Source organism: Onthophagus taurus, unplaced genomic scaffold (assembly GCF_036711975.1).
Source record: "Onthophagus taurus isolate NC unplaced genomic scaffold, IU_Otau_3.0 ScKx7SY_14, whole genome shotgun sequence".
Lineage (NCBI taxonomy): Eukaryota > Metazoa > Arthropoda > Insecta > Coleoptera > Scarabaeidae > Onthophagus > Onthophagus taurus.
The window spans coordinates 2864736-2891631 of record NW_027248939.1 but is presented as its reverse complement, the minus strand read 5'-3'; positions in this window follow the sequence as shown (position 1 = coordinate 2891631).

Sequence of the window (26896 nt, the reverse complement as noted above, 5' to 3'; positions counted from 1 at the left end):
AGTGTTGAAAAAAAAACGGTATCGGAAGCAGTGTACAGAAAAACTTTTACTACAAAAGTTGTAGCAAATTGTGCCCTTAACGCAATGGTCTCTAACATTTTTGCTCCCAGATGCATCAATATCGAGAATTTTTCAAAAATGTGGAAAATAGAAGTGTTGAAAAAAAACGGTATCGGAAGCAGAGTACAGAAAAACTTTTACTACAAAAGTTGTAGCAAATTGTGCCCTTAACGCAATGGTCTGTAACAGTCTTGCTCCCAGATGCATCAATATCGAGAATTTTTCAAAAATATGTAAAATAGAAGAGTGTTGAAAAAAAAACGGTATCGGAAGCAGTGTACAGAAAAACTTTTACTACAAAAGTTGTAGCAAATTGTGCCCTTAACGCAATGGTCTCTAACATTTTTGCTCCCAGATGCATCAATATCGAGAATTTTTCAAAAATGTGGAAAATAGAAGTGTTGAAAAAAAACGGTATCGGAAGCAGAGTACAGAAAAACTTTTACTACAAAAGTTGTAGCAAATTGTGCCCTTAACGCAATGGTCTGTAACATTTTTGCTCCCAGATGCATCAATGTCGAAAATTTTTCAAAAATGTGGAAAATAGAAGAGTGTTGAAAAAAACGGTATCGGAAGCAGAGTACAGAAAAACTTTTACTACAAAAGTTGTAGCAAATTGTGCCCTTAACGCAATGGTCTGTAACAGTCTTGCTCCCAGATGCATCAATATCGAGAATTTTTCAAAAATGTGGAAAATAGAAGTGTTGAAAAAAAACGGTATCGGAAGCAGAGTACAGAAAAACTTTTACTACAAAAGTTGTAGCAAATTGTGCCCTTAACGCAATGGTCTGTAACATTTTTGCTCCCAGATGCATCAATGTCGAAAATTTTTCAAGAATGTTAAAAATAGAAGAGTGTTGAAAAAAAACGGTATCGGAAGCATAGTACAGAAAAACTTTTACTACAAAAGTTGTAGCAAATTGTGCCCTTAACGCAATGGTCTGTAACATTTTTGCTCCCAGATGCATCAATGTGGAGATTTTTTCAAAAATGTAAAAATAGAAGAGTGTTGAAAAAAAACGGTATCCGAAGCATGGTACAGAAAAACTTTTACTACAAAAGTTGTAGCAAATTGTGCCCTTAACGCAATGGTCTGTAACATTTTTGCTCCCAGATGCATCAATATCGAGAATTTTTCAAAAATATGTAAAATACAAGAGTGTTAAAAAAAACGGTATCGGAAGCAGAGTACAGAAAAACTTTTACTACAAAAGTTGTAGCAAATTGTGCCCTTAACGCAATGGTCTGTAACATTTTTGCTCCCATATGCATCAATATCGAGAATTTTTCAAAAATGTGGAAAATAGAAGAGTGTTGAAAAAAACGGTATCGGAAGCAGAGTACAGAAAAACTTTTACTACAAAAGTTGTAGCAAATTGTGCCCTTAACGCAATGGTCTGTAACATTCTTGCTCCCAGATGCATCAATATCGAGAATTTTTCAAAAATATGTAAAATAGAAGAGTGTTGAAAAAAAAACGGTATCGGAAGCAGTGTACAGAAAAACTTTTACTACAAAAGTTGTAGCAAATTGTGCCCTTAACGCAATGGTCTCTAACATTTTTGCTCCCAGATGCATCAATATCGAGAATTTTTCAAAAATGTGGAAAATAGAAGTGTTGAAAAAAAACGGTATCGGAAGCAGAGTACAGAAAAACTTTTACTACAAAAGTTGTAGCAAATTGTGCCCTTAACGCAATGGTCTGTAACATTTTTGCTCCCAGATGCATCAATGTCGAAAATTTTTCAAGAATGTTAAAAATAGAAGAGTGTTGAAAAAAAACGGTATCGGAAGCATAGTACAGAAAAACTTTTACTACAAAAGTTGTAGCAAATTGTGCCCTTAACGCAATGGTCTGTAACATTTTTGCTCCCAGATGCATCAATGTGGAGATTTTTTCAAAAATGTAAAAATAGAAGAGTGTTGAAAAAAAACGGTATCCGTAGCATGGTACAGAAAAACTTTTACTACAAAAGTTGTAGCAAATTGTACCCTTAACGCAATGGTCTGTAACATTTTTGCTCCTAGATGCATCAATGTGGAGATTTTTTCAAAAATGTAAAAATAGAAGAGTGTTGAAAAAAAACGGTATCCGAAGCATGGTACAGAAAAACTTTTACTACAAAAGTTGTAGCAAATTGTACCCTTAACGCAATGGTCTGTAACATTTTTGCTCCTAGATGCATCAATGTGGAGATTTTTTCAAAAATGTAAAAATAGAAGAGTGTTGAAAAAAAACGGTATCCGAAGCATGGTACAGAAAAACTTTTACTACAAAAGTTGTAGCAAATTGTACCCTTAACGCAATGGTCTGTAACATTCTTGCTCCTAGATGCATCAATGTGGAGATTTTTTCAAAAATGTGAAAAATAGAAGAGTGTTGAAAAAAAACGGTATCCGAAGCATGGTACAGAAAAACTTTTACTACAAAAGTTGTAGCAAATTGTACCCTTAACGCAATGGTCTGTAACAGTCTTGCTCCCAGATGCATCAATATCGAGAATTTTTCAAAAATATGTAAAATAGAAGAGTGTTGAAAAAAAAACGGTATCGGAAGCAGTGTACAGAAAAACTTTTACTACAAAAGTTGTAGCAAATTGTGCCCTTAACGCAATGGTCTCTAACATTTTTGCTCCCAGATGCATCAATATCGAGAATTTTTCAAAAATGTGGAAAATAGAAGTGTTGAAAAAAAACGGTATCGGAAGCAGAGTACAGAAAAACTTTTACTACAAAAGTTGTAGCAAATTGTGCCCTTAACGCAATGGTCTGTAACATTTTTGCTCCCAGATGCATCAATGTCGAAAATTTTTCAAGAATGTTAAAAATAGAAGAGTGTTGAAAAAAAACGGTATCGGAAGCATAGTACAGAAAAACTTTTACTACAAAAGTTGTAGCAAATTGTGCCCTTAACGCAATGGTCTGTAACATTTTTGCTCCCAGATGCATCAATGTGGAGATTTTTTCAAAAATGTAAAAATAGAAGAGTGTTGAAAAAAAACGGTATCCGAAGCATGGTACAGAAAAACTTTTACTACAAAAGTTGTAGCAAATTGTGCCCTTAACGCAATGGTCTGTAACATTTTTGCTCCCAGATGCATCAATATCGAGAATTTTTCAAAAATATGTAAAATACAAGAGTGTTAAAAAAAACGGTATCGGAAGCAGAGTACAGAAAAACTTTTACTACAAAAGTTGTAGCAAATTGTGCCCTTAACGCAATGGTCTGTAACATTTTTGCTCCCATATGCATCAATATCGAGAATTTTTCAAAAATGTGGAAAATAGAAGAGTGTTGAAAAAAACGGTATCGGAAGCAGAGTACAGAAAAACTTTTACTACAAAAGTTGTAGCAAATTGTGCCCTTAACGCAATGGTCTGTAACATTCTTGCTCCCAGATGCATCAATATCGAGAATTTTTCAAAAATATGTAAAATAGAAGAGTGTTGAAAAAAAAACGGTATCGGAAGCAGTGTACAGAAAAACTTTTACTACAAAAGTTGTAGCAAATTGTGCCCTTAACGCAATGGTCTCTAACATTTTTGCTCCCAGATGCATCAATATCGAGAATTTTTCAAAAATGTGGAAAATAGAAGTGTTGAAAAAAAACGGTATCGGAAGCAGAGTACAGAAAAACTTTTACTACAAAAGTTGTAGCAAATTGTGCCCTTAACGCAATGGTCTGTAACATTTTTGCTCCCAGATGCATCAATGTCGAAAATTTTTCAAGAATGTTAAAAATAGAAGAGTGTTGAAAAAAAACGGTATCGGAAGCATAGTACAGAAAAACTTTTACTACAAAAGTTGTAGCAAATTGTGCCCTTAACGCAATGGTCTGTAACATTTTTGCTCCCAGATGCATCAATGTGGAGATTTTTTCAAAAATGTAAAAATAGAAGAGTGTTGAAAAAAAACGGTATCCGAAGCATGGTACAGAAAAACTTTTACTACAAAAGTTGTAGCAAATTGTACCCTTAACGCAATGGTCTGTAACATTTTTGCTCCTAGATGCATCAATGTGGAGATTTTTTCAAAAATGTAAAAATAGAAGAGTGTTGAAAAAAAACGGTATCCGAAGCATGGTACAGAAAAACTTTTACTACAAAAGTTGTAGCAAATTGTACCCTTAACGCAATGGTCTGTAACATTTTTGCTCCTAGATGCATCAATGTGGAGATTTTTTCAAAAATGTAAAAATAGAAGAGTGTTGAAAAAAAACGGTATCCGAAGCATGGTACAGAAAAACTTTTACTACAAAAGTTGTAGCAAATTGTACCCTTAACGCAATGGTCTGTAACATTCTTGCTCCTAGATGCATCAATGTGGAGATTTTTTCAAAAATGTGAAAAATAGAAGAGTGTTGAAAAAAACGGTATCCGAAGCATGGTACAGAAAAACTTTTACTACAAAAGTTGTAGCAAATTGTACCCTTAACGCAATGGTCTGTAACATTCTTGCTCCTAGATGCATCAATGTGGAGAATTTTTCAAAAATGTGAAAAATAGAAGAGTGTTGAAAAAAAACGGTATTAGAAGCATGGTACAGAAAAACTTTTACTACAAAAGTTGTAGCAAATTGTGCCCTTAACGCAATGGTCTGTAACATTCTTGCTCCCAGATGCATCAATATCGAGAATTTTTCAAAAATATGTAAAATAGAAGAGTGTTGAAAAAAAAACGGTATCAGAAGCAGTGTACAGAAAAACTTTTACTACAAAAGTTGTAGCAAATTGTGCCCTTAACGCAATGGTCTCTAACATTTTTGCTCCCAGATGCATCAATATCGAGAATTTTTCAAAAATGTGGAAAATAGAAGTGTTGAAAAAAAACGGTATCGGAAGCAGAGTACAGAAAAACTTTTACTACAAAAGTTGTAGCAAATTGTGCCCTTAACGCAATGGTCTGTAACATTTTTGCTCCCAGATGCATCAATGTCGAAAATTTTTCAAGAATGTTAAAAATAGAAGAGTGTTGAAAAAAAACGGTATCGGAAGCATAGTACAGAAAAACTTTTACTACAAAAGTTGTAGCAAATTGTGCCCTTAACGCAATGGTCTGTAACATTTTTGCTCCCAGATGCATCAATGTGGAGATTTTTTCAAAAATGTAAAAATAGAAGAGTGTTGAAAAAAAACGGTATCCGAAGCATGGTACAGAAAAACTTTTACTACAAAAGTTGTAGCAAATTGTACCCTTAACGCAATGGTCTGTAACATTTTTGCTCCTAGATGCATCAATGTGGAGATTTTTTCAAAAATGTAAAAATAGAAGAGTGTTGAAAAAAAACGGTATCCGAAGCATGGTACAGAAAAACTTTTACTACAAAAGTTGTAGCAAATTGTACCCTTAACGCAATGGTCTGTAACATTTTTGCTCCTAGATGCATCAATGTGGAGATTTTTTCAAAAATGTAAAAATAGAAGAGTGTTGAAAAAAAACGGTATCCGAAGCATGGTACAGAAAAACTTTTACTACAAAAGTTGTAGCAAATTGTACCCTTAACGCAATGGTCTGTAACATTCTTGCTCCTAGATGCATCAATGTGGAGATTTTTTCAAAAATGTGAAAAATAGAAGAGTGTTGAAAAAAAACGGTATCCGAAGCATGGTACAGAAAAACTTTTACTACAAAAGTTGTAGCAAATTGTACCCTTAACGCAATGGTCTGTAACATTTTTGCTCCTAGATGCATCAATGTGGAGATTTTTTCAAAAATGTAAAAATAGAAGAGTGTTGAAAAAAAACGGTATCCGAAGCATGGTACAGAAAAACTTTTACTACAAAAGTTGTAGCAAATTGTACCCTTAACGCAATGGTCTGTAACATTTTTGCTCCTAGATGCATCAATGTGGAGATTTTTTCAAAAATGTAAAAATAGAAGAGTGTTGAAAAAAAACGGTATCCGAAGCATGGTACAGAAAAACTTTTACTACAAAAGTTGTAGCAAATTGTACCCTTAACGCAATGGTCTGTAACATTCTTGCTCCTAGATGCATCAATGTGGAGATTTTTTCAAAAATGTGAAAAATAGAAGAGTGTTGAAAAAAAACGGTATCCGAAGCATGGTACAGAAAAACTTTTACTACAAAAGTTGTAGCAAATTGTACCCTTAACGCAATGGTCTGTAACATTTTTGCTCCTAGATGCATCAGTGTGGAGAATTTTTCAAAAATGTGAAAAATAGAAGAGTGTTGAAAAAAAACGGTATTAGAAGCATGGAACAGAAAAACTTTTACTACAAAAGTTGTAGCAAATTGTACCCTTAACGCAATGGTCTGTAACATTCTTGCTCCTAGATGCATCAATGTGGAGATTTTTTCAAAAATTTGAAAAATAGAAGAGTGTTGAAAAAAAACGGTATCCGAAGCATGGTACAGAAAAACTTTTACTACAAAAGTTGTAGCAAATTGTACCCTTAACGCAATGGTCTGTAACATTCTTGCTCCTAGATGCATCAATGTGGAGAATTTTTCAAAAATGTGAAAAATAGAAGAGTGTTGAAAAAAAACGGTATTAGAAGCATGGTACAGAAAAACTTTTACTACAAAAGTTGTAGCAAATTGTACCCTTAACGCAATGGTCTGTAACATTCTTGCTCCTAGATGCATCAATGTGGAGAATTTTTCAAAAATGTGAAAAATAGAAGAGTGTTGAAAAAAAACGGTATTAGAAGCATGGTACAGAAAAACTTTTACTACAAAAGTTGTAGCAAATTGTGCCCTTAACGCAATGGTCTGTAACATTCTTGCTCCCAGATGCATCAATATCGAGAATTTTTCAAAAATATGTAAAATAGAAGAGTGTTGAAAAAAAAACGGTATCAGAAGCAGTGTACAGAAAAACTTTTACTACAAAAGTTGTAGCAAATTGTGCCCTTAACGCAATGGTCTCTAACATTTTTGCTCCCAGATGCATCAATATCGAGAATTTTTCAAAAATGTGGAAAATAGAAATGTTGAAAAAAAACGGTATCGGAAGCAGAGTACAGAAAAACTTTTACTACAAAAGTTGTAGCAAATTGTGCCCTTAACGCAATGGTCTGTAACATTTTTGCTCCCAGATGCATCAATGTCGAAAATTTTTCAAGAATGTTAAAAATAGAAGAGTGTTGAAAAAAAACGGTATCGGAAGCATAGTACAGAAAAACTTTTACTACAAAAGTTGTAGCAAATTGTGCCCTTAACGCAATGGTCTGTAACATTTTTGCTCCCAGATGCATCAATGTGGAGATTTTTTCAAAAATGTAAAAATAGAAGAGTGTTGAAAAAAAACGGTATCCGAAGCATGGTACAGAAAAACTTTTACTACAAAAGTTGTAGCAAATTGTACCCTTAACGCAATGGTCTGTAACATTTTTGCTCCTAGATGCATCAATGTGGAGATTTTTTCAAAAATGTAAAAATAGAAGAGTGTTGAAAAAAAACGGTATCCGAAGCATGGTACAGAAAAACTTTTACTACAAAAGTTGTAGCAAATTGTACCCTTAACGCAATGGTCTGTAACATTTTTGCTCCTAGATGCATCAATGTGGAGATTTTTTCAAAAATGTAAAAATAGAAGAGTGTTGAAAAAAAACGGTATCCGAAGCATGGTACAGAAAAACTTTTACTACAAAAGTTGTAGCAAATTGTACCCTTAACGCAATGGTCTGTAACATTCTTGCTCCTAGATGCATCAATGTGGAGATTTTTTCAAAAATGTGAAAAATAGAAGAGTGTTGAAAAAAAACGGTATCCGAAGCATGGTACAGAAAAACTTTTACTACAAAAGTTGTAGCAAATTGTACCCTTAACGCAATGGTCTGTAACATTTTTGCTCCTAGATGCATCAGTGTGGAGAATTTTTCAAAAATGTGAAAAATAGAAGAGTGTTGAAAAAAAACGGTATTAGAAGCATGGAACAGAAAAACTTTTACTACAAAAGTTGTAGCAAATTGTACCCTTAACGCAATGGTCTGTAACATTCTTGCTCCTAGATGCATCAATGTGGAGATTTTTTCAAAAATTTGAAAAATAGAAGAGTGTTGAAAAAAAACGGTATCCGAAGCATGGTACAGAAAAACTTTTACTACAAAAGTTGTAGCAAATTGTACCCTTAACGCAATGGTCTGTAACATTCTTGCTCCTAGATGCATCAATGTGGAGAATTTTTCAAAAATGTGAAAAATAGAAGAGTGTTGAAAAAAAACGGTATTAGAAGCATGGTACAGAAAAACTTTTACTACAAAAGTTGTAGCAAATTGTACCCTTAACGCAATGGTCTGTAACATTCTTGCTCCTAGATGCATCAATGTGGAGAATTTTTCAAAAATGTGAAAAATAGAAGAGTGTTGAAAAAAAACGGTATTAGAAGCATGGTACAGAAAAACTTTTACTACAAAAGTTGTAGCAAATTGTGCCCTTAACGCAATGGTCTGTAACATTCTTGCTCCCAGATGCATCAATATCGAGAATTTTTCAAAAATATGTAAAATAGAAGAGTGTTGAAAAAAAAACGGTATCAGAAGCAGTGTACAGAAAAACTTTTACTACAAAAGTTGTAGCAAATTGTGCCCTTAACGCAATGGTCTCTAACATTTTTGCTCCCAGATGCATCAATATCGAGAATTTTTCAAAAATGTGGAAAATAGAAGTGTTGAAAAAAAACGGTATCGGAAGCAGAGTACAGAAAAACTTTTACTACAAAAGTTGTAGCAAATTGTGCCCTTAACGCAATGGTCTGTAACATTTTTGCTCCCAGATGCATCAATGTCGAAAATTTTTCAAGAATGTTAAAAATAGAAGAGTGTTGAAAAAAAACGGTATCGGAAGCATAGTACAGAAAAACTTTTACTACAAAAGTTGTAGCAAATTGTGCCCTTAACGCAATGGTCTGTAACATTTTTGCTCCCAGATGCATCAATGTGGAGATTTTTTCAAAAATGTAAAAATAGCAGAGTGTTGAAAAAAAACGGTATCCGAAGCATGGTACAGAAAAACTTTTACTACAAAAGTTGTAGCAAATTGTACCCTTAACGCAATGGTCTGTAACATTTTTGCTCCTAGATGCATCAATGTGGAGATTTTTTCAAAAATGTAAAAATAGAAGAGTGTTGAAAAAAAACGGTATCCGAAGCATGGTACAGAAAAACATTTACTACAAAAGTTGTAGCAAATTGTACCCTTAACGCAATGGTCTGTAACATTCTTGCTCCTAGATGCATCAATGTGGAGAATTTTTCAAAAATGTGAAAAATAGAAGAGTGTTGAAAAAAAACGGTATTAGAAGCATGGTACAGAAAAACTTTTACTACAAAAGTTGTAGCAAATTGTGCCCTTAACGCAATGGTCTGTAACATTCTTGCTCCCAGATGCATCAATATCGAGAATTTTTCAAAAATATGTAAAATAGAAGAGTGTTGAAAAAAAAACGGTATCGGAAGCAGTGTACAGAAAAACTTTTACTACAAAAGTTGTAGCAAATTGTGCCCTTAACGCAATGGTCTCTAACATTTTTGCTCCCAGATGCATCAATATCGAGAATTTTTCAAAAATGTGGAAAATAGAAGTGTTGAAAAAAAACGGTATCGGAAGCAGAGTACAGAAAAACTTTTACTACAAAAGTTGTAGCAAATTGTGCCCTTAACGCAATGGTCTGTAACATTTTTGCTCCTAGATGCATCAATGTGGAGATTTTTTCAAAAATGTAAAAATAGAAGAGTGTTGAAAAAAAACGGTATCCGAAGCATGGTACAGAAAAACATTTACTACAAAAGTTGTAGCAAATTGTACCCTTAACGCAATGGTCTGTAACATTCTTGCTCCTAGATGCATCAATGTGGAGAATTTTTCAAAAATGTGAAAAATAGAAGAGTGTTGAAAAAAAACGGTATTAGAAGCATGGTACAGAAAAACTTTTACTACAAAAGTTGTAGCAAATTGTACCCTTAACGCAATGGTCTGTAACATTCTTGCTCCTAGATGCATCAATGTGGAGAATTTTTCAAAAATGTGAAAAATAGAAGAGTGTTGAAAAAAAACGGTATTAGAAGCATGGTACAGAAAAACTTTTACTACAAAAGTTGTAGCAAATTGTGCCCTTAACGCAATGGTCTGTAACATTCTTGCTCCCAGATGCATCAATATCGAGAATTTTTCAAAAATATGTAAAATAGAAGAGTGTTGAAAAAAAAACGGTATCGGAAGCAGTGTACAGAAAAACTTTTACTACAAAAGTTGTAGCAAATTGTGCCCTTAACGCAATGGTCTCTAACATTTTTGCTCCCAGATGCATCAATATCGAGAATTTTTCAAAAATGTGGAAAATAGAAGTGTTGAAAAAAAACGGTATCGGAAGCAGAGTACAGAAAAACTTTTACTACAAAAGTTGTAGCAAATTGTGCCCTTAACGCAATGGTCTGTAACATTTTTGCTCCCAGATGCATCAATGTCGAAAATTTTTCAAGAATGTTAAAAATAGAAGAGTGTGGAAAAAAAACGGTATCGGAAGCATAGTACAGAAAAACTTTTACTACAAAAGTTGTAGCAAATTGTGCCCTTAACGCAATGGTCTGTAACATTTTTGCTCCCAGATGCATCAATGTGGAGATTTTTTCAAAAATGTAAAAATAGAAGAGTGTTGAAAAAAAACGGTATTAGAAGCATGGAACAGAAAAACTTTTACTACAAAAGTTGTAGCAAATTGTACCCTTAACGCAATGGTCTGTAACATTCTTGCTCCTAGATGCATCAATGTGGAGATTTTTTCAAAAATGTGAAAAATAGAAGAGTGTTGAAAAAAAACGGTATCCGAAGCATGGTACAGAAAAACTTTTACTACAAAAGTTGTAGCAAATTGTACCCTTAACGCAATGGTCTGTAACATTCTTGCTCCTAGATGCATCAATGTGGAGAATTTTTCAAAAATGTGAAAAATAGAAGAGTGTTGAAAAAAAACGGTATTAGAAGCATGGTACAGAAAAACTTTTACTACAAAAGTTGTAGCAAATTGTACCCTTAACGCAATGGTCTGTAACATTCTTGCTCCTAGATGCATCAATGTGGAGAATTTTTCAAAAATGTGAAAAATAGAAGAGTGTTGAAAAAAAACGGTATTAGAAGCATGGTACAGAAAAACTTTTACTACAAAAGTTGTAGCAAATTGTGCCCTTAACGCAATGGTCTGTAACATTCTTGCTCCCAGATGCATCAATATAGAGAATTTTTCAAAAATATGTAAAATAGAAGAGTGTTGAAAAAAAAACGGTATCGGAAGCAGTGTACAGAAAAACTTTTACTACAAAAGTTGTAGCAAATTGTGCCCTTAACGCAATGGTCTCTAACATTTTTGCTCCCAGATGCATCAATATCGAGAATTTTTCAAAAATGTGGAAAATAGAAGTGTTGAAAAAAAACGGTATCGGAAGCAGAGTACAGAAAAACTTTTACTACAAAAGTTGTAGCAAATTGTGCCCTTAACGCAATGGTCTGTAACATTTTTGCTCCTAGATGCATCAATGTGGAGATTTTTTCAAAAATGTAAAAATAGAAGAGTGTTGAAAAAAAACGGTATCCGAAGCATGGTACAGAAAAACATTTACTACAAAAGTTGTAGCAAATTGTACCCTTAACGCAATGGTCTGTAACATTCTTGCTCCTAGATGCATCAATGTGGAGAATTTTTCAAAAATGTGAAAAATAGAAGAGTGTTGAAAAAAAACGGTATTAGAAGCATGGTACAGAAAAACTTTTACTACAAAAGTTGTAGCAAATTGTACCCTTAACGCAATGGTCTGTAACATTCTTGCTCCTAGATGCATCAATGTGGAGAATTTTTCAAAAATGTGAAAAATAGAAGAGTGTTGAAAAAAAACGGTATTAGAAGCATGGTACAGAAAAACTTTTACTACAAAAGTTGTAGCAAATTGTGCCCTTAACGCAATGGTCTGTAACATTCTTGCTCCCAGATGCATCAATATCGAGAATTTTTCAAAAATATGTAAAATAGAAGAGTGTTGAAAAAAAAACGGTATCGGAAGCAGTGTACAGAAAAACTTTTACTACAAAAGTTGTAGCAAATTGTGCCCTTAACGCAATGGTCTCTAACATTTTTGCTCCCAGATGCATCAATATCGAGAATTTTTCAAAAATGTGGAAAATAGAAGTGTTGAAAAAAAACGGTATCGGAAGCAGAGTACAGAAAAACTTTTACTACAAAAGTTGTAGCAAATTGTGCCCTTAACGCAATGGTCTGTAACATTTTTGCTCCCAGATGCATCAATGTCGAAAATTTTTCAAGAATGTTAAAAATAGAAGAGTGTGGAAAAAAAACGGTATCGGAAGCATAGTACAGAAAAACTTTTACTACAAAAGTTGTAGCAAATTGTGCCCTTAACGCAATGGTCTGTAACATTTTTGCTCCCAGATGCATCAATGTGGAGATTTTTTCAAAAATGTAAAAATAGAAGAGTGTTGAAAAAAAACGGTATTAGAAGCATGGAACAGAAAAACTTTTACTACAAAAGTTGTAGCAAATTGTACCCTTAACGCAATGGTCTGTAACATTCTTGCTCCTAGATGCATCAATGTGGAGATTTTTTCAAAAATGTGAAAAATAGAAGAGTGTTGAAAAAAAACGGTATCCGAAGCATGGTACAGAAAAACTTTTACTACAAAAGTTGTAGCAAATTGTACCCTTAACGCAATGGTCTGTAACATTCTTGCTCCTAGATGCATCAATGTGGAGAATTTTTCAAAAATGTGAAAAATAGAAGAGTGTTGAAAAAAAACGGTATTAGAAGCATGGTACAGAAAAACTTTTACTACAAAAGTTGTAGCAAATTGTACCCTTAACGCAATAGTCTGTAACATTTTTGCTCCCAGATGCATCAATGTCGAAAATTTTTCAAGAATGTTAAAAATAGAAGAGTGTTGAAAAAGAACGGTATCGGAAGCATAGTACAGAAAAACTTTTACTACAAAAGTTGTAGCAAATTGTGCCCTTAACGCAATGGTCTGTAACATTTTTGCTCCCAGATGCATCAATGTGGAGATTTTTTCAAAAATGTAAAAATAGAAGAGTGTTGAAAAAAAAACGGTATCCGAAGCATGGTACAGAAAAACTTTTACTACAAAAGTTGTAGCAAATTGTACCCTTAACGCAATGGTCTGTAACATTTTTGCTCCTAGATGCATCAATGTGGAGATTTTTTCAAAAATGTAAAAATAGAAGAGTGTTGAAAAAAAACGGTATCCGAAGCATGGTACAGAAAAACTTTTACTACAAAAGTTGTAGCAAATTGTACCCTTAACGCAATGGTCTGTAACATTCTTGCTCCTAGATGCATCAATGTGGAGAATTTTTCAAAAATGTGAAAAATAGAAGAGTGTTGAAAAAAAACGGTATTAGAAGCATGGTACAGAAAAACTTTTACTACAAAAGTTGTAGCAAATTGTACCCTTAACGCAATAGTCTGTAACATTCTTGCTCCTAGATGCATCAATGTGGAGATTTTTTCAAAAATGTGAAAAATAGAAGAGTGTTGAAAAAAAACGGTATCCGAAGCATGGTACAGAAAAACTTTTACTACAAAAGTTGTAGCAAATTGTACCCTTAACGCAATGGTCTGTAACATTCTTGCTCCTAGATGCATCAATGTGGAGAATTTTTCAAAAATGTGAAAAATAGAAGAGTGTTGAAAAAAAACGGTATTAGAAGCATGGAACAGAAAAACTTTTACTACAAAAGTTGTAGCAAATTGTACCCTTAACGCAATGGTCTGTAACATTCTTGCTCCTAGATGCATCAATGTGGAGATTTTTTCAAAAATGTGAAAAATAGAAGAGTGTTGAAAAAAAACGGTATCCGAAGCATGGTACAGAAAAACTTTTACTACAAAAGTTGTAGCAAATTGTACCCTTAACGCAATGGTCTGTAACATTCTTGCTCCTAGATGCATCAATGTGGAGAATTTTTCAAAAATGTGAAAAATAGAAGAGTGTTGAAAAAAAACGGTATTAGAAGCATGGTACAGAAAAACTTTTACTACAAAAGTTGTAGCAAATTGTACCCTTAACGCAATAGTCTGTAACATTTTTGCTCCCAGATGCATCAATGTCGAAAATTTTTCAAGAATGTTAAAAATAGAAGAGTGTTGAAAAAGAACGGTATCGGAAGCATAGTACAGAAAAACTTTTACTACAAAAGTTGTAGCAAATTGTGCCCTTAACGCAATGGTCTGTAACATTTTTGCTCCCAGATGCATCAATGTGGAGATTTTTTCAAAAATGTAAAAATAGAAGAGTGTTGAAAAAAAAACGGTATCCGAAGCATGGTACAGAAAAACTTTTACTACAAAAGTTGTAGCAAATTGTACCCTTAACGCAATGGTCTGTAACATTTTTGCTCCTAGATGCATCAATGTGGAGATTTTTTCAAAAATGTAAAAATAGAAGAGTGTTGAAAAAAAACGGTATCCGAAGCATGGTACAGAAAAACTTTTACTACAAAAGTTGTAGCAAATTGTACCCTTAACGCAATGGTCTGTAACATTTTTGCTCCTAGATGCATCAATGTGGAGATTTTTTCAAAAATGTAAAAATAGAAGAGTGTTGAAAAAAAACGGTATCCGAAGCATGGTACAGAAAAACTTTTACTACAAAAGTTGTAGCAAATTGTACCCTTAACGCAATGGTCTGTAACATTCTTGCTCCTAGATGCATCAATGTGGAGATTTTTTCAAAAATGTGAAAAATAGAAGTGTTGAAAAAAAACGGTATTAGAAGCACGGTACAGAAAAACTTTTACTACAAAAGTTGTAGCAAATTGTACCCTTAACGCAATGGTCTGTAACATTTTTGCTCCTAGATGCATCAATGTGGAGATTTTTTCAAAAATGTAAAAATAGAAGAGTGTTGAAAAAAAACGGTATTAGAAGCATGGAACAGAAAAACTTTTACTACAAAAGTTGTAGCAAATTGTACCCTTAACGCAATGGTCTGTAACATTCTTGCTCCTAGATGCATCAATGTGGAGATTTTTTCAAAAATGTGAAAAATAGAAGAGTGTTGAAAAAAAACGGTATTAGAAGCATGGTACAGAAAAACTTTTACTACAAAAGTTGTAGCAAATTGTACCCTTAACGCAATGGTCTGTAACATTCTTGCTCCTAGATGCATCAATGTGGAGATTTTTTCAAAAATGTGAAAAATAGAAGAGTGTTGAAAAAAAACGGTATTAGAAGCACGGTACAGAAAAACTTTTACTACAAAAGTTGTAGCAAATTGTACCCTTAACGCAATGGTCTGTAACATTCTTGCTCCTAGATGCATCAATGTGGAGATTTTTTCAAAAATGTGAAAAATAGAAGAGTGTTGAAAAAAAACGGTATTAGAAGCACGGTACAGAAAAACTTTTACTACAAAAGTTGTAGCAAATTGTACCCTTAACGCAATGGTCTGTAACATTCTTGCTCCTAGATGCATCAATGTGGAGAATTTTTCAAAAATGTGAAAAATAGAAGAGTGTTGAAAAAAAACGGTATTAGAAGCATGGTACAGAAAAACTTTTACTACAAAAGTTGTAGCAAATTGTACCCTTAACGCAATGGTCTGTAACATTCTTGCTCCTAGATGCATCAATGTGGAGATTTTTCAAGAATGTTAAAAATAGAAGAGTGTTGAAAAAAAACGGTATCGGAAGCATAGTACAGAAAAACTTTTACTACAAAAGTTGTAGCAAATTGTGCCCTTAACGCAATGGTCTGTAACATTTTTGCTCCCAGATGCATCAATGTGGAGATTTTTTCAAAAATGTAAAAATAGAAGAGTGTTGAAAAAAAACGGTATCCGAAGCATGGTACAGAAAAACTTTTACTACAAAAGTTGTAGCAAATTGTACCCTTAACGCAATGGTCTGTAACATTTTTGCTCCTAGATGCATCAATGTGGAGATTTTTTCAAAAATGTAAAAATAGAAGAGTGTTGAAAAAAAACGGTATTAGAAGCATGGAACAGAAAAACTTTTACTACAAAAGTTGTAGCAAATTGTACCCTTAACGCAATGGTCTGTAACATTCTTGCTCCTAGATGCATCAATGTGGAGATTTTTTCAAAAATGTGAAAAATAGAAGAGTGTTGAAAAAAAACGGTATTAGAAGCATGGTACAGAAAAACTTTTACTACAAAAGTTGTAGCAAATTGTACCCTTAACGCAATGGTCTGTAACATTCTTGCTCCTAGATGCATCAATGTGGAGATTTTTTCAAAAATGTGAAAAATAGAAGAGTGTTGAAAAAAAACGGTATTAGAAGCACGGTACAGAAAAACTTTTACTACAAAAGTTGTAGCAAATTGTACCCTTAACGCAATGGTCTGTAACATTCTTGCTCCTAGATGCATCAATGTGGAGATTTTTTCAAAAATGTGAAAAATAGAAGAGTGTTGAAAAAAAACGGTATTAGAAGCACGGTACAGAAAAACTTTTACTACAAAAGTTGTAGCAAATTGTACCCTTAACGCAATGGTCTGTAACATTCTTGCTCCTAGATGCATCAATGTGGAGAATTTTTCAAAAATGTGAAAAATAGAAGAGTGTTGAAAAAAAACGGTATTAGAAGCATGGTACAGAAAAACTTTTACTACAAAAGTTGTAGCAAATTGTACCCTTAACGCAATGGTCTGTAACATTCTTGCTCCTAGATGCATCAATGTGGAGATTTTTCAAGAATGTTAAAAATAGAAGAGTGTTGAAAAAAAACGGTATCGGAAGCATAGTACAGAAAAACTTTTACTACAAAAGTTGTAGCAAATTGTGCCCTTAACGCAATGGTCTGTAACATTTTTGCTCCCAGATGCATCAATGTGGAGATTTTTTCAAAAATGTAAAAATAGAAGAGTGTTGAAAAAAAACGGTATCCGAAGCATGGTACAGAAAAACTTTTACTACAAAAGTTGTAGCAAATTGTACCCTTAACGCAATGGTCTGTAACATTCTTGCTCCTAGATGCATCAATGTGGAGAATTTTTCAAAAATGTGAAAAATAGAAGAGTGTTGAAAAAAAACGGTATTAGAAGCATGGTACAGAAAAACTTTTACTACAAAAGTTGTAGCAAATTGTACCCTTAACGCAATAGTCTGTAACATTCTTGCTCCTAGATGCATCAATGTGGAGATTTTTTCAAAAATGTGAAAAATAGAAGAGTGTTGAAAAAAAACGGTATCCGAAGCATGGTACAGAAAAACTTTTACTACAAAAGTTGTAGCAAATTGTACCCTTAACGCAATGGTCTGTAACATTCTTGCTCCTAGATGCATCAATGTGGAGAATTTTTCAAAAATGTGAAAAATAGAAGAGTGTTGAAAAAAAACGGTATTAGAAGCATGGAACAGAAAAACTTTTACTACAAAAGTTGTAGCAAATTGTACCCTTAACGCAATGGTCTGTAACATTCTTGCTCCTAGATGCATCAATGTGGAGATTTTTTCAAAAATGTGAAAAATAGAAGAGTGTTGAAAAAAAACGGTATCCGAAGCATGGTACAGAAAAACTTTTACTACAAAAGTTGTAGCAAATTGTACCCTTAACGCAATGGTCTGTAACATTCTTGCTCCTAGATGCATCAATGTGGAGAATTTTTCAAAAATGTGAAAAATAGAAGAGTGTTGAAAAAAAACGGTATTAGAAGCATGGTACAGAAAAACTTTTACTACAAAAGTTGTAGCAAATTGTACCCTTAACGCAATAGTCTGTAACATTTTTGCTCCCAGATGCATCAATGTCGAAAATTTTTCAAGAATGTTAAAAATAGAAGAGTGTTGAAAAAGAACGGTATCGGAAGCATAGTACAGAAAAACTTTTACTACAAAAGTTGTAGCAAATTGTGCCCTTAACGCAATGGTCTGTAACATTTTTGCTCCCAGATGCATCAATGTGGAGATTTTTTCAAAAATGTAAAAATAGAAGAGTGTTGAAAAAAAAACGGTATCCGAAGCATGGTACAGAAAAACTTTTACTACAAAAGTTGTAGCAAATTGTACCCTTAACGCAATGGTCTGTAACATTTTTGCTCCTAGATGCATCAATGTGGAGATTTTTTCAAAAATGTAAAAATAGAAGAGTGTTGAAAAAAAACGGTATCCGAAGCATGGTACAGAAAAACTTTTACTACAAAAGTTGTAGCAAATTGTACCCTTAACGCAATGGTCTGTAACATTTTTGCTCCTAGATGCATCAATGTGGAGATTTTTTCAAAAATGTAAAAATAGAAGAGTGTTGAAAAAAAACGGTATCCGAAGCATGGTACAGAAAAACTTTTACTACAAAAGTTGTAGCAAATTGTACCCTTAACGCAATGGTCTGTAACATTCTTGCTCCTAGATGCATCAATGTGGAGATTTTTTCAAAAATGTGAAAAATAGAAGTGTTGAAAAAAAACGGTATTAGAAGCACGGTACAGAAAAACTTTTACTACAAAAGTTGTAGCAAATTGTACCCTTAACGCAATGGTCTGTAACATTTTTGCTCCTAGATGCATCAATGTGGAGATTTTTTCAAAAATGTAAAAATAGAAGAGTGTTGAAAAAAAACGGTATTAGAAGCATGGAACAGAAAAACTTTTACTACAAAAGTTGTAGCAAATTGTACCCTTAACGCAATGGTCTGTAACATTCTTGCTCCTAGATGCATCAATGTGGAGATTTTTTCAAAAATGTGAAAAATAGAAGAGTGTTGAAAAAAAACGGTATTAGAAGCATGGTACAGAAAAACTTTTACTACAAAAGTTGTAGCAAATTGTACCCTTAACGCAATGGTCTGTAACATTCTTGCTCCTAGATGCATCAATGTGGAGATTTTTTCAAAAATGTGAAAAATAGAAGAGTGTTGAAAAAAAACGGTATTAGAAGCACGGTACAGAAAAACTTTTACTACAAAAGTTGTAGCAAATTGTACCCTTAACGCAATGGTCTGTAACATTCTTGCTCCTAGATGCATCAATGTGGAGATTTTTTCAAAAATGTGAAAAATAGAAGAGTGTTGAAAAAAAACGGTATTAGAAGCACGGTACAGAAAAACTTTTACTACAAAAGTTGTAGCAAATTGTACCCTTAACGCAATGGTCTGTAACATTCTTGCTCCTAGATGCATCAATGTGGAGAATTTTTCAAAAATGTGAAAAATAGAAGAGTGTTGAAAAAAAACGGTATTAGAAGCATGGTACAGAAAAACTTTTACTACAAAAGTTGTAGCAAATTGTACCCTTAACGCAATGGTCTGTAACATTCTTGCTCCTAGATGCATCAATGTGGAGATTTTTCAAGAATGTTAAAAATAGAAGAGTGTTGAAAAAAAACGGTATCGGAAGCATAGTACAGAAAAACTTTTACTACAAAAGTTGTAGCAAATTGTGCCCTTAACGCAATGGTCTGTAACATTTTTGCTCCCAGATGCATCAATGTGGAGATTTTTTCAAAAATGTAAAAATAGAAGAGTGTTGAAAAAAAACGGTATCCGAAGCATGGTACAGAAAAACTTTTACTACAAAAGTTGTAGCAAATTGTACCCTTAACGCAATGGTCTGTAACATTTTTGCTCCTAGATGCATCAATGTGGAGATTTTTTCAAAAATGTAAAAATAGAAGAGTGTTGAAAAAAAACGGTATTAGAAGCATGGAACAGAAAAACTTTTACTACAAAAGTTGTAGCAAATTGTACCCTTAACGCAATGGTCTGTAACATTCTTGCTCCTAGATGCATCAATGTGGAGATTTTTTCAAAAATGTGAAAAATAGAAGAGTGTTGAAAAAAAACGGTATTAGAAGCATGGTACAGAAAAACTTTTACTACAAAAGTTGTAGCAAATTGTACCCTTAACGCAATGGTCTGTAACATTCTTGCTCCTAGATGCATCAATGTGGAGATTTTTTCAAAAATGTGAAAAATAGAAGAGTGTTGAAAAAAAACGGTATTAGAAGCACGGTACAGAAAAACTTTTACTACAAAAGTTGTAGCAAATTGTACCCTTAACGCAATGGTCTGTAACATTCTTGCTCCTAGATGCATCAATGTGGAGATTTTTTCAAAAATGTGAAAAATAGAAGAGTGTTGAAAAAAAACGGTATTAGAAGCACGGTACAGAAAAACTTTTACTACAAAAGTTGTAGCAAATTGTACCCTTAACGCAATGGTCTGTAACATTCTTGCTCCTAGATGCATCAATGTGGAGAATTTTTCAAAAATGTGAAAAATAGAAGAGTGTTGAAAAAAAACGGTATTAGAAGCATGGTACAGAAAAACTTTTACTACAAAAGTTGTAGCAAATTGTACCCTTAACGCAATGGTCTGTAACATTCTTGCTCCTAGATGCATCAATGTGGAGATTTTTCAAGAATGTTAAAAATAGAAGAGTGTTGAAAAAAAACGGTATCGGAAGCATAGTACAGAAAAACTTTTACTACAAAAGTTGTAGCAAATTGTGCCCTTAACGCAATGGTCTGTAACATTTTTGCTCCCAGATGCATCAATGTGGAGATTTTTTCAAAAATGTAAAAATAGAAGAGTGTTGAAAAAAAACGGTATCCGAAGCATGGTACAGAAAAACTTTTACTACAAAAGTTGTAGCAAATTGTACCCTTAACGCAATGGTCTGTAACATTTTTGCTCCTAGATGCATCAATGTGGAGATTTTTTCAAAAATGTAAAAACAGAAGAGTGTTGAAAAAAAACGGTATTAGAAGCATGGAACAGAAAAACTTTTACTACAAAAGTTGTAGCAAATTGTACCCTTAACGCAATGGTCTGTAACATTCTTGCTCCTAGATGCATCAATGTGGAGATTTTTTCAAAAATGTGAAAAATAGAAGAGTGTTGAAAAAAAACGGTATTAGAAGCATGGTACAGAAAAACTTTTACTACAAAAGTTGTAGCAAATTGTACCCTTAACGCAATGGTCTGTAACATTCTTGCTCCTAGATGCATCAATGTGGAGAATTTTTCAAAAATGTGAAAAATAGAAGAGTGTTGAAAAAAAACGGTATTAGAAGCATGGTACAGAAAAACGTTTACTGCAAAAGTTGTAGCAAATTGTACCCTTAACGCAATGGTCTGTAACATTTTTGCTCCTAGATGCATCAATGTGGAGATTTTTTCAAAAATGTGAAAAATAGAAGAGTGTTGAAAAAAAACGGTATCCGAAGCATGGTACAGAAAAACTTTTACTACAAAAGTTGTAGCAAATTGTACCCTTAACGCAATGGTCTGTAACATTTTTGCTCCTAGATGCATCAATGTGGAGATTTTTTCAAAAATGTGAAAAATAGAAGAGTGTTGAAAAAAAACGGTATCCGAAGCATGGTACAGAAAAACTTTTACTACAAAAGTTGTAGCAAATTGTACCCTTAACGCAATGGTCTGTAACATTCTTGCTCCTAGATGCATCAATGTGGAGAATTTTTCAAAAATGTGAAAAATAGAAGAGTGTTGAAAAAAAACGGTATTAGAAGCATGGAACAGAAAAACTTTTACTACAAAAGTTGTAGCAAATTGTACCCTTAACGCAATGGTCTGTAACATTCTTGCTCCTAGATGCATCAATGTGGAGATTTTTTCAAAAATGTGAAAAATAGAAGAGTGTTGAAAAAAAACGGTATTAGAAGCACGGTACAGAAAAACTTTTACTACAAAAGTTGTAGCAAATTGTACCCTTAACGCAATGGTCTGTAACATTCTTGCTCCTAGATGCATCAATGTGCAGATTTTTTCAAAAATGTGAAAAATAGAAGAGAGTTGAAAAAAAACGGTATCCGAAGCATGGTACAGAAAAACTTTTACTACAAAAGTTGTAGCAAATTGTACCCTTAACGCAATGGTCTGTAACATTCTTGCTCCTAGATGCATCAATGTGGAGAATTTTTCAAAAATGTGAAAAATAGAAGAGTGTTGAAAAAAAACGGTATTAGAAGCATGGTACAGAAAAACTTTTACTACAAAAGTTGTAGCAAATTGTACCCTTAACGCAATGGTCTGTAACATTCTTGCTCCTAGATGCATCAATGTGGAGAATTTTTCAAAAATGTGAAAAATAGAAGAGTGTTGAAAAAAAACGGTATCCGAAGCATGGTACAGAAAAACTATTAATACAAAATTTGTAGCAAATTGTACCCTTAACGCAATGGTCTGTAACATTTTTGCTCCTAGATGCATCAATGTGGAGATTTTTTCAAAAATGTGAAAAATAGGAGCGTGTTGAAAAGAAACGGTATTAGAAGCATGGTACAGAAAAACTTTTACTACAAAAGTTGTAGCAAATTGTACCCTTAACGCAATGGTCTGTAACATTTTTGCTCCTAGATGCATCAATGTGGAGAATTTTTCAAAAATGTGAAAAATAGAAGAGTGTTGAAAAAAAATGGTATCCGAAGCATGGTACAGAAAAACTATTACTACAAAATTTGTAGCAAATTGTACCCTTAACGCAATGGTCTGTAATATTCTTGCTCCTAGATGCATCAATGTGGAGATTTTTTCAAAAATGTGAAAAATAGAAGAGTGTTGAAAAAAAACGGTATTAGAAGCATGGTACAGAAAAACTTTTACTACAAAAGTTGTAGCAAATTGTACCCTTAACGCAATGGTCTGTAACATTTTTGCTCCTAGATGCATCAATGTGGAGATTTTTTCAAAAATGTAAAAATAGAAGAGTGTTGAAAAAAAACGGTATTAGAAGCATGGAACAGAAAAACTTTTACTACAAAAGTTGTAGCAAATTGTACCCTTAACGCAATGGTCTGTAACATTCTTGCTCCTAGATGCATCAATGTGGAGATTTTTTCAAAAATGTGAAAAATAGAAGAGTGTTGAAAAAAAACGGTATTAGAAGCACGGTACAGAAAAACTTTTACTACAAAAGTTGTAGCAAATTGTACCCTTAACGCAATGGTCTGTAACATTCTTGCTCCTAGATGCATCAATGTGGAGATTTTTTCAAAAATGTGAAAAATAGAAGAGTGTTGAAAAAAAACGGTATCCGAAGCATGGTACAGAAAAACTTTTACTACAAAAGTTGTAGCAAATTGTACCCTTAACACAATGGTCTGTAACATTCTTGCTCCTAGATGCATCAATGTGGAGAATTTTTCAAAAATGTGAAAAATAGAAGAGTGTTGAAAAAAAACGGTATTAGAAGCATGGTACAGAAAAACTTTTACTACAAAAGTTGTAGCAAATTGTACCCTTAACGCAATGGTCTGTAACATTTTTGCTCCTAGATGCATCAATGTGGAGAATTTTTCAAAAATGTGAAAAATAGAAGAGTGTTGAAAAAAAACGGTATCCGAAGCATGGTACAGAAAAACTATTACTACAAAATTTGTAGCAAATTGTACCCTTAACGCAATGGTCTCTAACATTCTTGCTCCTAGATGCATCAATGTGGAGATTTTTTCAAAAATGTGAAAAATAGAAGAGTGTTGAAAAAAAACGGTATTAGAAGCATGGTACAGAAAAACTTTTACTACAAAAGTTGTAGCAAATTGTACCCTTAACGCAATGGTCTGTAACATTTTTGCTCCTAGATGCATCAATGTGGAGATTTTTTCAAAAATGTAAAAATAGAAGAGTGTTGAAAAAAAACGGTATTAGAAGCATGGAACAGAAAAACTTTTACTACAAAAGTTGTAGCAAATAGTACCCTTAACGCAATGGTCTGTAACATTCTTGCTCCTAGATGCATCAATGTGGAGATTTTTTCAAAAATGTGAAAAATAGAAGAGTGTTGAAAAAAAACGGTATTAGAAGCACGGTACAGAAAAACTTTTACTACAAAAGTTGTAGCAAATTGTACCCTTAACGCAATGGTCTGTAACATTCTTGCTCCTAGATGCATCAATGTGGAGATTTTTTCAAAAATGTGAAAAATAGAAGAGTGTTGAAAAAAAACGGTATCCGAAGCATGGTACAGAAAAACTTTTACTACAAAAGTTGTAGCAAATTGTACCCTTAACACAATGGTCTGTAACATTCTTGCTCCTAGATGCATCAATGTGGAGAATTTTTCAAAAATGTGAAAAATAGAAGAGTGTTGAAAAAAAACGGTATTAGAAGCATGGTACAGAAAAACTTTTACTACAAAAGTTGTAGCAAATTGTACCCTTAACGCAATGGTCTGTAACATTCTTGCTCCTAGATGCATCAATGTGGAGAATTTTTCAAAAATGTGAAAAATAGAAGAGTGTTGAAAAAAGACGGTATTAGAAGCATGGTACAGAAAAACGTTTACTACAAAAGTTGTAGCAAATTGTACCCTTAACGCAATGGTCTGTAACATTTTTGCTCCTAGATGCATCAATGTGGAGATTTTTTCAAAAATGTGAAAAATAGAAGAGTGTTGAAAAAAAACGGTATCCGAAGCATGGTACAGAAAAACTTTTACTACAAAAGTTGTAGCAAATTGTACCCTTAACGCAATGGTCTGTAACATTTTTGCTCCTAGATGCATCAATGTGGAGATTTTTTCAAAAATGTGAAAAATAGAAGAGTGTTGAAAAAAAAACGGTATCCGAAGCATGGTACAGAAAAACTTTTACTACAAAAGTTGTAGCAAATTGTACCCTTAACGCAATGGTCTGTAACATTCTTGCTCCTAGATGCATCAACGTGGAGAATTTTTCAAAAATGTGAAAAATAGAAGAGTGTTGAAAAAAAACGGTATTAGAAGCATGGAACAGAAAAACTTTTACTACAAAAGTTGTAGCAAATTGTACCCTTAACGCAATGGTCTGTAACATTCTTGCTCCTAGATGCATCAATGTGGAGATTTTTTCAAAAATGTGAAAAATAGAAGAGTGTTGAAAAAAAACGGTATTAGAAGCACGGTACAGAAAAACTTTTACTACAAAAGTTGTAGCAAATTGTACCCTTAACGCAATGGTCTGTAACATTCTTGCTCCTAGATGCATCAATGTGGAGATTTTTTCAAAAATGTGAAAAATAGAAGAGAGTTGAAAAAAAACGGTATCCGAAGCATGGTACAGAAAAACTTTTACTACAAAAGTTGTAGCAAATTGTACCCTTAACGCAATGGTCTGTAACATTCTTGCTCCTAGATGCATCTATGTGGAGAATTTTTCAAAAATGTGAAAAATAGAAGAGTGTTGAAAAAAAACGGTATTAGAAGCATGGTACAGAAAAACTTTTACTACAAAAGTTGTAGCAAATTGTACCCTTAACGCAATGGTCTGTAACATTCTTGCTCCTAGATGCATCAATGTGGAGATTTTTTCAAAAATGTAAAAATAGAAGAGTGTTGAAAAAAAACGGTATTAGAAGCATGGAACAGAAAAACTTTTACTACAAAAGTTGTAGCAAATTGTACCCTTAACGCAATGGTCTGTAACATTCTTGCTCCTAGATGCATCAATGTGGAGATTTTTTCAAAAATGTGAAAAATAGAAGAGTGTTGAAAAAAAACGGTATTAGAAGCACGGTACAGAAAAACTTTTACTACAAAAGTTGTAGCAAATTGTACCCTTAACGCAATGGTCTGTAACATTCTTGCTCCTAGATGCATCAATGTGGAGATTTTTTCAAAAATGTGAAAAATAGAAGAGTGTTGAAAAAAAACGGTATTAGAAGCACGGTACAGAAAAACTTTTACTACAAAAGTTGTAGCAAATTGTACCCTTAACGCAATGGTCTGTAACATTCTTGCTCCTAGATGCATCAATGTGGAGAATTTTTCAAAAATGTGAAAAATAGAAGAGTGTTGAAAAAAAAACGGTATTAGAAGCATGGTACAGAAAAACGTTTACTACAAAAGTTGTAGCAAATTGAACCCTTAACGCAATGGTCTGTAACATTTTTGCTCCTAGATGCATCAATGTGGAGATTTTTTCAAAAATGTGAAAAATAGAAGAGTGTTGAAAAAAAACGGTATCCGAAGCATGGTACAGAAAAACTTTTACTACAAAAGTTGTAGCAAATTGTACCCTTAACGCAATGGTCTGTAACATTTTTGCTCCTAGATGCATCAATGTGGAGATTTTTTCAAAAATGTGAAAAATAGAAGAGTGTTGAAAAAAAAACGGTATCCGAAGCATGGTACAGAAAAACTTTTACTACAAAAGTTGTAGCAAATTGTACCCTTAACGCAATGGTCTGTAACATTCTTGCTCCTAGATGCATCAACGTGGAGAATTTTTCAAAAATGTGAAAAATAGAAGAGTGTTGAAAAAAAACGGTATTAGAAGCATGGAACAGAAAAACTTTTACTACAAAAGTTGTAGCAAATTGTACCCTTAACGCAATGGTCTGTAACATTCTTGCTCCTAGATGCATCAATGTGGAGATTTTTTCAAAAATGTGAAAAATAGAAGAGTGTTGAAAAAAAACGGTATTAGAAGCACGGTACAGAAAAACTTTTACTACAAAAGTTGTAGCAAATTGTACCCTTAACGCAATGGTCTGTAACATTCTTGCTCCTAGATGCATCAATGTGGAGATTTTTTCAAAAATGTGAAAAATAGAAGAGAGTTGAAAAAAAACGGTATCCGAAGCATGGTACAGAAAAACTTTTACTACAAAAGTTGTAGCAAATTGTACCCTTAACGCAATGGTCTGTAACATTCTTGCTCCTAGATGCATCTATGTGGAGAATTTTTCAAAAATGTGAAAAATAGAAGAGTGTTGAAAAAAAACGGTATTAGAAGCATGGTACAGAAAAACTTTTACTACAAAAGTTGTAGCAAATTGTACCCTTAACGCAATGGTCTGTAACATTCTTGCTCCTAGATGCATCAATGTGGAGATTTTTTCAAAAATGTAAAAATAGAAGAGTGTTGAAAAAAAACGGTATTAGAAGCATGGA